This window comes from Silurus aristotelis (assembly GCF_946808225.1).
Source record: "Silurus aristotelis genome assembly, chromosome: 10".
NCBI lineage: Eukaryota > Metazoa > Chordata > Actinopteri > Siluriformes > Siluridae > Silurus > Silurus aristotelis.
The window spans coordinates 30,799,272-30,811,742 of NC_139583.1; the positions used below are offsets into that span (position 1 = coordinate 30,799,272).

The 12,471-nt window shown below is 37.3% G+C and overlaps 1 protein-coding gene across 1 annotated transcript in view; it reads right to left on the reverse strand.

The window, feature by feature from the left end:
- Positions 1 to 7,026, reverse strand: part of cntn5 (contactin 5) — a 125,546-nt gene extending 118,520 nt beyond the window's left edge. Inside the window, exon 1 of the mRNA XM_083551618.1 lies at positions 6,611 to 7,026. The gene's annotated coding sequence lies outside the window, so the exon portion shown is untranslated. The remainder of the gene's footprint in view (positions 1 to 6,610) is intronic.
- Between the last annotated feature and the right edge of the window lie 5,445 nt (positions 7,027 to 12,471).

The window sequence follows — 12,471 nt, forward strand, 5'->3', positions numbered from 1 at the left end:
ATTGTTATTATGTTAATTATTTATTATGATATTGTTATTAAGCCATTCTGTGACTAGCTACAAAATTACCAAACCCCTTTGGGTGAAATGGTTGAGTCCAAGGGGAGGGGCTAACACTTTATAAACCAGTCTCCCAATTCAATTGAAAGGAGTTGTAGGAGTGGTGCATTGTGGAGAGAACGAGGTCTGAGAAGCATTGTAGTGAATGCACATGAGCAGGTGCACCTATTTTGTATATAGTTTTCTTTACTTTCATCATAATTGTCTTTGTTTTGTTATTTTACCACTTTTTTTCTTTCATGGGGTATTGTATATAATTTGGACTTTGCACTTGAGCACGCTGTAAATAAACACCACTTTACACGGAACATCACAGCGAGTATTGCCATCATTTGGGTAGAAGGCGAACCCGTAAGGCCGCTCTACCACACACACACACACACACACACACACACACACACACACACACACACACACACACACACACACACAATCATAATCAAACACACACACACACACATTTCACTGTGCTGTGACACACACATTTACACACACACACACACACACACACATACACACTTCACTGTGCTGCGACACACACACACAGACACACCCCTTCACTCAAGCAGGAACACATTACTAGTTACACCACAGTGTGTATTGTGACCTAAAGATTAATATTTTATCTTTATTAGATATTACATTATTGGATGTTAATTATTTATGAATAAGAATTTATAAACAAATTACATGAAGGTGAGAAAATCATTATTTGAACAGAAGTAATGAATTTATGATGAATATCCGACTCATTCTCACTCTGTTTTATTGTTGAATTGCGTGTCTATATATAATATAATATTTATATTTATATATTTATAGGCCATCGCCTATTTGTCCCACAATTCTGACTGCTGGTTCTCAGTAAACAGGTTGCTATGGTTACCGCTGGCAGGACGAATACCGTTGCTCTGAATTCTCCAGGATGCTGATGATCAACGCTTTGCTCCGTTGGGATTCCTGTGGCTTCAGTTTTCACAAAAAGCATGTTGAGTAATAATGGCTCACTCGGTCGCTGTAAACTGGCCTCAGTGGGCCTTGACTCACAGCTTTCAGGAAAACAGTGTTTTATCTTTTTTTATTGTTTATTTGCTTTTAAATTCACTGTCATTCAATCCACAGCATCACAATCACACACTCACTGCCTCTGAATTACCAATCATTTATTATCTAATGCTCTCTCTCCTTCTAACTGCTGCTAACACAATTATTTTATATAAATATTAATAGTTCTGTCATGCAAAACCAAGAAAATAATCATGTACAAACTGCAGACATTATATTCTACATAATTATATAATAAATGGAAAATTTGGAATAAATATATATATCTGATTATAAAGATCCAACAGAACTCAATTAATTTTAAATCAGAATGATTAATATTATAATATTTCTTCATCTCATTAAAAAACAATTATTAAAATACATTCAACTTAAAAATATTGGCCCCTACACTAAAACAAATTATAAAACAAAACTTTTTCCACATGTCTCATTCGGAGGAAATTCATTGTTCATAAACTCTAAATAATGAATATAATAATCTGCTTCTTTTTTAAATAAACAGGACAGAAACATTATCAAAAATATGTAAAATAAAGCTTCACAAAGAGTTAAAAATCCTCAAATCAAAAACCTGAAAATAAATTACAAAAAGGAAATAAAGAAAACTGAACTTTTCCAAAAATCCTGTTTATAAATCCTTAAATCCTGTTTAATTTTCTATTTAAATTAAAGTCTGTTTAAAAATTAAAACATTTAGAATTGTTGAAAATGTAATTAAATACATAACAAAATAAAGATTTAAAGAGATTTCAGTAGTTTACCCCATGATGATGATTATGATGATAGTGATGATGATTATGATGATAGTGATGATGATTATGATGATAGTGATGGTCAAAAGACAGAGAATTAGATATTCAGAGCTGAAAGATTTACTGGAATCTCAAGCTGATCAGGTTTCAGAATCAGCTGCTGGACATCACCTCTGTGTCCCCGAGCTGGAACTGAAAACCTGCGGTTTGAATTCAGGAGGAAGTTGACTAGAACAAGCCTGAGGCGATTCACCATCACGAGATGTTCAGCATGAAGATACAATGATGCAACGCATTCACAAAAAACTGAGCTCCAGTGTAATCTGTTCAGTTTACTGGTATATAATTTTGAAATGTATGTTCATGGGTTAAAATGAGAGCAAGGCAGGGCTTTAAAATGTTTAATACATAAAATATGTCTGACTTTATTCATGTTTTATCTTTTTAACAAATTTCTGACTTTTCCTCATTTTCTTTCTTTATAACAAAATTCTGAGCAGATTTTCCTCTCATTTTATTCAGTTTCATGAAGAACAGCACTCAGTTCTGTTTCCTCTTTATATCATGATCATTTCAGCATAATGTGAGGAATCTGTACAGAATCAGGACTCAATAAAATCACCTCGAGTCGCGTCTCTGTCCACATGAAAAGATACTAAAAACATTGTGAGTGTGTGTTAGACACGTCAGACACGAATCTGCTGTGAGTGAGAAAGTTGAGGTCCTCATGTGAGATTAGAGCTTAACAAAGAATCTTCACACCTTCAGCATTTAATATCACAAGTAATACTGAGACAACAGCAGAGATCAAATTAAACACCTTCCTCAAACAAACACATCCACACACTTATACATAGACATACATACACAAACAAACACACATATACAGTGGAACCCGGTTATGTCGATGTCCTGGGGGTTGCCAAAAAGCATCGAGATAACCAATGATCGAGATAAACGAAAATCAAAATGGCGGCAGCATAATAACGTGCTTGAAATTTCTTTATGTACATGATGTGCGTTAATAAATGAGAATGTACATGCACGTGTTTTTGAAGGGGTTTTTTTACACAACAGCGTTGCCGCGATTTGTTTGATGAAGGCATGTTATAAAAATACATACAAGTACATGTTTATCTGTCATGAATCCACCTGCCACGGCCCCTTCGGCGCCCCCTTCAGCGTGGCAGGTGCTTTATCGGCCACTTTCTCTAAAGCTCCCGGCTTCAATCGCGCACATATGGTACTCGTTTAGCATCATCACCAGCTCCTATTTAAACTTCCACACTCTCACTGTCCGTTATTGTTGGTATATGTTGGTTCACGGCGGTGGTTGTTATCGCTCATGCGTATCCCGGTACGTGTCTTCCCACCGGCACTCTCTCACCGGCTGCTCTTTTCTTCCCGAAGCGCACCGCGGATTCCCCTCCAATCCTGCCGGTGTTCATTCTATGCTTTTGCTGCTCATCCCACATTTCACCTCCCGTTCAACGCATAACATTTAACAACAAAAGGCATATGTGCAGTAACTAACAGCAGAGATTCACCAGTATACAATACAACACCTGTAGCATCTGTAAGGTTTGATTTTTCCGCCACTTTCGCGAGTTCTTCTGCGGCTGCTCAGTGCTGATCGAGATAACTGACGTAAAATGGCAAATCCCCCCCCCCCCCTGTGTATGAGATATCCGGGTTCGGCGACATAAAAAAGTCGACATAACCGATAAAAAATGCTTAGAAAAGCGAGAATTTGGCGGTTCCACTTCAAAAACGTCGACTTAACAGGGTTGTCGAGTTAACCGAGGTCGAGATAAGTGGGTTCCACTGTACATACACACATACACACACACATCCACAAACAAACACATAGACACACACCTACACATACACACAGACACACACATATACATACACACATACACACACAAACAAACACACAAAGACACACAGATATACACTTACACATACACACAGATATACACTTATACATACACACAGACACACACATATACATACACACATACATACACAAACAAACACACAGACACACACATATATACACACACACACACACACACACACACACACACTTATACATACACACACATACACACAAACAAACACACAGACACACACAAACACACAGACACACATATACATACACACACAAATACATATACATACAAATACACACACACAATCAAACACACAGACACACACATATACATACACACATACACACAATCAAACACACAGACACACACATATACATACACACAAACACACATACACACACACACACACATATATAGAAACCTGATTCCAAAAAAGTTGGGACACTGTACAAATTGTGAATAATATGCAATAATTTGTATTTTATTCACAATAGAATATAGAAACATATAAAATGTGAAAGTGAGACATTTTAAATTCTTTTTTAATATTGGCTCATTTTGGATTTCATGAGAGCTACACATTCCAAAAAAGTCGGGACAGGAAGCAAAAAGAGGCTGGAAAAGTTAAATGTACATATAAGGAACAGCTGGAGGACCAATTTGCAACCTATTAGGTCAATTGGCAACATGATTGTGTATAAAAAGAGCCTCTCAGAGTGGCAGTGTCTGTCAGAAGTCAAAATGGGCAGAGGATCACCAATTCCCCCAATGCTAAATAGTGTAGCAACATCAGAAAGGAGTTTCTCAGAGAAAAATTGCAAAGATTTTGAAGTTCTCATCATCTACAGTGCATCATATCATCCAAAGATTCAGAGAATCTGGAACAATCTCTGTGAGTAAGGGTGAAGGCCCGAAAACCATACTGGATGCCGTGATCTTCGAGCTCTTAGACGCCACTGCATCACATACAGGAATGCTACTGTAATGGAAATCACAACATGGGCTCAGGAGAACTTCCAGAAAACATCGGTGAACACAATCCACCGTGCCATTCGCCGTCGCCGGCTAAAACTCTATAGGTCAAAAAAGAAGCCGTATCTAAACATGATCCAGTATCTCAGGCTTTTCTCCGGGCCAAGGCTCATTTAAAATGGACTGTGGCAAAGTGGAAAACTGTTCTGTGGTCAGACGAATCAAAATTTGAAGTTCTTTTTGGAAAACTGGGACACCATGTCATCCGGACTAAAGAGGACAAGGACAACCCAAGTTGTTCTCAGCGCTCAGTTCAGAAGCCTGCATCTCTGATGGTATGGGGTTGCATGAGTGCGTGTGGCATGGGCAGCTTACACATATGTTAAATCACAATCAATGCATAGGTATATCCAAGTTCTAGAACAAAAAAAAAAACCCACCTTAACCTTAACCTCAACCACTAACCCTAACCCTAGGGTTTAGGTTTTGGGTTAGGGTTTAGGGGTTGGATTGGCATTAGGGTTAGGGGTGGGGTTAGCGTTAGGGTTAGGGTTAATTTTAGGGTTAAGGTTAATAATCTGCTATTAGAATTTGACTGCTGAAGAATGATTCAGACTGGAACTGAATTTCTATTGAAAGCAGTTGTATTGTTACCAACCATAAATTTATCAGAAGGAATAAAGATAAGAGCTGCTGCATATTTAAACAGCCATCAGTGGAGAAAGTGCTTTTCTTTCACTTTAACTGTCTGATCAATAGAGAAACTGAGGAACTGGAAAAGGAAGAGCACTTTAAAGTCATCAACATTTGCAAACTTAAGACATTTCACCGAAGCACTGATCAGTGACGATCCTCCTGAGAGTTTACTTTGTTTTACAGTATAATCATTAATAATCATTCAGAACAAAACACAATTAAATCTAATAAAAAATCTCTACTCTTTATCAGTGTGCAATAAGTAAACTGAGAGAAAATGTAGAAGGATGACATCAGAACCAAGGAAGAAGATGAGACTCAGTGATGATCTTCAGGAAATCAGTGTTGCATAGCAACCAGTCAGCATGAAGTATAGAAGTACAGAAACACTCAAAAACTAAACCCTGAATAGCCACAGTGACAAACAGAACAGGTCCGTCTCTCAGAGTCACAATAATAATACGTCTAAAAGGTTTAAAGATAATTTATCAACAATACCAGAAAACAACAAAAATAGAATTAAAAATGAAATATAATTACTATTTCTCTAATATATTAATTTCTTAATATCAGGAGATTCGACTGAGATCACACTGATTCTCATTTGTTAAACACACTTATCTGGAAAATAACCTGCTCCAAAGCACCAGGTTTTACAAACATGAGTGTTCACCCCAAATATAGTTTAAAGATTGTTATTATGTACAAAAACGTAAAATAAATCCAAGTAATTTTTCCAGAATTTAACTTAAAATAGCCACTAAACAAAACAAACTGCATAGAAAACCACCAGATGAACCTCTGCAGACCTACAGAACTTAGAGCTGGAACACTCATGTTCAATTCCATCTCACACACACACACACACACACACACACACACACACACACACACACACACACACACACACACACACACACACTCCAGAGGTGCAGGTAAGAGCAAATCCGAGCTTCACAAACCGTGCAGGAGAACACCATGAACTTGTGTAAGGTAAGAAACATCATCTCACAGATGCTCTGTGATGCCTCTCTCTCTCTCTCTCTCTCTCTCTCTCTCTCTCTCTCTCTCTCTCTCTCTCTCACACACACACACACGCGCGCGCGCGCGCACACACATATGCAGGTCGCATCTCTATCACAGCTTAAAACATCTACATAAACTTACTGTGAATCTCTGTGGAAAGATGACACACGGTCCGCTGCTTAGTCGGGCGTGTGTGTGTGTGTGTGTGTGTGTGTGTGTGTGTGTGTGTGTGTGTGTGTGTGTAGTAGTAGTAGTAGTAGTAGTAGTAGTAGAAAGTCCCAGACCAGCACCCGGAGCGCATGCAGACGGAAACAGTGCGTGAATCTTCACCGCCCGAACACACACACAAACACACACACGGGTCCCTTTCCTGCGGATTTTTACTTCCTCCAAGATGTAGATGAGGAAGATGATGATCTCACATCCGTTCCGCTTTCCTGGTATAAAACACTGAAACGTTAGAATCACAGCGCGCGCGAGAAAAATGAGGATGGAGGATGAGCTCGCGCTGTCTGAGAGCGGCTACAGTGTGCACGAGCGTACAGTCAAGAGCTCGTGCACGCACCTCCCTCTATCCCTCCCTCTCGCTCTCCCTCCCTCTCTACCTCTATCTATCCTTTCCTCCCTCCCTCCCTCCCTCCCTCCCTCTTTCTCGCTCTCTTTCTCCCTCCCTCTAACCTTTCCTCCCTTTCTCTTTCTCCCTCCATATATCCCTCCCTCTCCCTCCCTCCCTTTTTCTCCCTCTATCCTTTCCTCCCTCCCTCTCCCTCCCTCCATATATTCCTCCCTCTCTCTCGCTCTCTTTCTCCCTCCCTCTATCCTTTCCTCACTTTCTCTCTCTTCCTCCATATATCCCTCCCTCTTCCTCTCTCCCTCTCCCTCTATCCTTTCCTTCCTCCCTCTTTCCCCCTCCATATATCCCTCCCTCTCTCTCGCTCTCTTTCTCCCTCCCTCCCTCCCTCTCCCTCCCTCTCTCCCTCTCTCTCTCTCTCTCTCTCTCTCTCTCTCTCTCTCTCTCCTCTCTCTCTCTCTCCCTCTATCCAGAAGACAGAGCAGCTGGTGTAGCAGTGTTCTGTGGAGATATCCAGTTCTCAGAAAGTTGAAGGTGTAGTGTGAAGCCAAGCCTGTGATAAAGTCAGCTTTCCTTACAGCAGACTGGCAATTGCAGAGTCCACCTACCACCACTGTTTGAGATTGAGACAACAGAGGAGGATAGATGAGGTTACTGGCAATGTGACCTCTGTTCTGTGGATGAGAACATCTGTGTCTGTAAGAGAAGACTCCAGAGATGGGTTTAAAACACAAGACTGATCTCCCAATTTGAGATCAATATATAATTTTTGAATAACAAAAAAGCAAACAAACAAGATCTGTATTAATAATGACACTAAACGTTACTGGACCTTGAAAGAGTTACCTTAAACCGCTACTAGTGTCTGTTCATCACCTGAGAGAACTAATTAGCAAAGACCAACACTTTAGAATAAATAATGCTATACAATGTAGCAATGCAGATAACAAACTAGAATCAAGCAGATATACAAAAGTCAGAATCCTACTTTACCAGAAGAGAATAGATTCAAAATCGAGCTAAAGCACACTGAACTAATAATAATAATAATAATAATAATAATAATAATAATAATAATAATTATTATTATTATATTTAATTCAATTCAATTCTTTTTTTGTTTGTATTGCACTTTTAACAATGAACATGTCTCAAAGCAGCTTTACACAGCTAATGAGCTGATAAGATAATAATAATAACATACATATATTAGTAAATGTTCATTCAGGATTTTTATGATCAGAAATTATTCTAGATTATTATATATACTATATTATATACACTGCAGAATGTGTTAAACAGACTACATTATAACAATATTTATAACACATTATAATCACCTACACCTGAGCACCAGGTTTCTGTGTGTAGCATGTACATTTAGAAATATTAATTTATTTAAAATTTCTATCCTAAATCTGTATTTATCTATAGCTGCATTGGCACAATGTCCATAAAATGAAATAAATTAAATTAAAATTTTTGAAACAACTGAATTTATTAGTGCATCTTATTAACAGAATCACATTATAACATTAATTTGTATTATCACAACAAATCATGTCTGAAATAATAGTGTTGGTGATTATAATGTGTTAAAACCTCTTAGTCGTCAGCGCCGCACCAGCGCGACGATATCTCAGTGTTCTCAGGTGTTAATGGTTAGCAATAGATGAAATAAAAAGTGAGAAGAGTAACCATGACTTACTATTCATCATTCTAAAGTTCTAAGCCGCAAGCAGCGATTTTAGATCACAGTTTTTTAATGGAAAATGTATAACGAATGTATTTGTACTATACAAATAAATAAAAATGAATTGTATTTGCTCAATGTGTGTGAGCAGTACACAACAACAACATGCATAAAAAAGAAAGCACTACTTACATTATTATTGTAATAATGAGTCACAAACACATCCACTGCTGCTAATCCCGGTTTATTAGGAAAGATAAGGCTCCACTGAACAACTAATGCTGTAAAAGCTTTTCTGCTCCAAACAAACAATAATGTTGAAATTTAGATGTTTATTCTTTTGTTTACGTCACAGAGTTTCGGCTGGTGTTTGTGTTTATATATTTCAGAATAACTTTCGCATAAAAATTATATCTTGCTGGTTAAAAAACAAATATGGCTGGTAGAATATAGTGTTACAAAACGCTTGAGACCACAAAATAAATAAAGCTAAATAAAAATAAAAAGTAAAAGGGGCAAATCTTTGGTTGAGTCTCCACTTTCTCTGCATTTGTCGTCATTTTTTTCTGCAGCTCCTTTAATTTCAAACCTTTTATTTCCAGCCAGTAACATTATGGAAACAAAATGACTGATGGAAAATGTAGCCAATAAGTGCAGGATTGTAATGATATATGGGAGGATTTTATTCCCCACGTGTGTGAGTCTTGGTTTTATTACTCTTTATAAACTCTTAGTGGTCGAAGCAGCACGTGCAGTGAGGAACCAGGAAGTGATGCAGCTCTCAGGTCAACACAAACAGCTGTTTATAGCGCGTGCTAACTGGACTTTGTTTACAAAAAATAAATCAAGGAAAAAAATTGACATTTAAAAAAGTTGTTTTATTGGAGATTTGCAAAAAAAAAAAAAAAAGCAGAGATGTGGAAAATATTTTTGGAGTAACAGCAGAGACTTGGAGATCTGCAACTGTAAGTTATAGTAAATCTCCTTTTTAGTTTTATACGATTTTATTGGTTTTATTGCCTGTTTTTATTAGAGAAATGCTTGAAAAGTAGGTGTGTGTGTGTGTGTGTGTGTGTGTGTGTGTGTGCGCGTGCGTGCGCGCGCGCGCGTATTGTTGAGATTGGAATGGCTCATCAATATGAATGGTCATGACTGTAAAACACGAGCTTGTCTGCTACCTGGAAATGTTAAATGTTAACTCAATATCAATATCCAAACATGTAGAACAAAAGCCTTTACTGGTCAGCAGGTCATTTCTATGCAGACTGTATGAATGAAGTATGAATGAACACCTGAGTTTAGCAGGTGTCTCTCAAACAGGGGGAGGAGAAAAGGATCAGACACAGTCTCAGATAAATGTTTGTAAATTTAATTTGTTATGGAATTCTTCATAAAATTTCAAATATCAACTCATGAGAAATGTGCCTTTCAACCCAGTACTTTTCTAGATTTCTCCAGAACTGATTTCATGTATTTATATATGAAGAGAAAAAAAATAAATTCAGGATTGTTTTTTTCTACAGTACTACATCAACCATAACATTATCTTTTTGAGCAATATCAACTTTAAATAATGAACACTAAAGCTCAAAGTGTCTTCTTTTTAAAGATGTTTAAATTGTGTATGTAGCCCACTTTAATCAGGACCTGTTAACAGTTAAAGTTAGGTAGGGCATTTCAACTGTGAGTCCCAAAATCTGTGCTGAAGGCTAAAAAGATACAGTGCATACTCAGAATACAATTTTTAATTGCAGTATAAATACTGTTATTAATTGTAATTCTTTCATGCATAATTATCAGAACGTTCAAAATGCTTTGTGGATGCAGTGCATCATACATATGAGCTTGTGTTACCATCCAGTGGCACTGCTTATCATTACAATGACAACTACAGCAATAAATAATAATAAGACCAACAACAATAATAATAATAATAATAATAATAATAATAATAATAATAATAATAATAATAATATGAAATACTATGCTGTAATAATATTGGTGTAAAATGCTATAACTTTTATAAAATATTGGGGCAAATACACACACACACACACACACACACACACACACACACACACACACACACACACACTGTCTCTCTCTCTCTCTCTCTCTCTCTCTCTCTCTCTCTCTCGCTCTCTCTCTCTCAAAAGTAGATACAGAGCTGCATTAGTGATTTATAATTTTTTATGTACTGTGATTAAATGTTGTATTTAAAGGGAAAACTAATGAGAGTAAAAAATTTCCCTCGTTCACCTGCATTACTCTAAATCTGAGTCTGAAGGTAGAAAATAATGGAAATTTCACCTAAGAGGGCTGAGATGTCTTTCTGATTAGCTGCATAATTATTATTAGAGTCAGATCGCACCCTCACTTCACATCATTCTGTTTTTCTTACAACTGCTGGTGATGACGTGGAGCTAAAAATAAAACCTGGAGGGATGAAGGTTCTGTTCTGCTAGATCACTGATCATAACTGCTCCTGATTCTATTTATACTCTTCTTCTTTTTCTTCTTCTTTTGACCAGGTTAGAGGTCGCCTCAGTGGATCATCCATCTCCATATCACTCTGTCCTCTACATCTATATCTCTTTCAAACCAACCACCTGCATGTCTTCCATCACCACATCAATAACCCTTCTAGTTGGCCTCTCTCACCATGTCCGATTCTATTTATACATATACAGTAAAAATAAGTACGTGCAACCTTTTCATTCATTCATCCACTAATTTATCCAATAACTCATTTTATTCTTACTTTTATTTCATTTTAAATGTATTCTGTAGTCAGTCTGTTTAGAATGAAGGTAAAATAATCCAGTATTTTTTCCTATACTAATCAGATTATTTTTCCAATATCATACTTTCATACAAATTCTGATCAGTGTTTTTAAGATAAATATTTAATGCCATCTTTTTCTTCACATTTCTGACACATTGTACATTTTAAGGAAATTGTATTATTTATCTATAGGTGCATCTCAATTATTAGAATGTCATGGAAAAGTTAATTAATTTCAGTTATTAAACTCAAACTGTGAAACTGGTGTTTTAAATAAATTCAATGCACACAGACTAAAGTACTTTAAGTCTTTGGTTCTTTTAATTGTGATGATTTGGCTTACATTTAACAAAAACCCACAAATTCTCAATAAATTAGAATATGGTGATATGCCAATCAGCTAATCAACTTAAAACACCTGCAAATGTTCCTGGGGCTTCAAAATGGTCTCAGTTTGTTTCACTGGGTGACACAATCATGGGGAAAACTGATGATCTGACGTTGCTCAGAAGACAATCATTGACCCCCTTCACCAGGATGAGAAGCCACAAACATTCATCACCCAAGAAGCTGCTGATCACAGAGTGCTGTATCCAAGCATGTTAACAGAAAGTTGAGTGGAAGGAAAAAGATGCACAACCAATCGAGATAATCGCAGCTTTGAGAGGCTCGACAAGCAAAATCCATTCAAGAATCTGGGTGAACTTCACAAGGAACAGACTGAGGCTGGGTCAAGGCATCAAGAGCCACCACACACAGACGTGTGAATGAATTTGGCTACAGTGGTCCTTTTCCTCTTGTTAAACCACTCCTGAACCACAGACAACGTCAGAGGCGTCTTACCTGGGCTAAAGAGAAGAAGAACTGAAGACTGGAAGACTGGTGCTGTCGTAACTCAGACCCCATGTCGAGTAGACGTAACAATTAAGTGGCTTAATACTCAAATTAGTTTT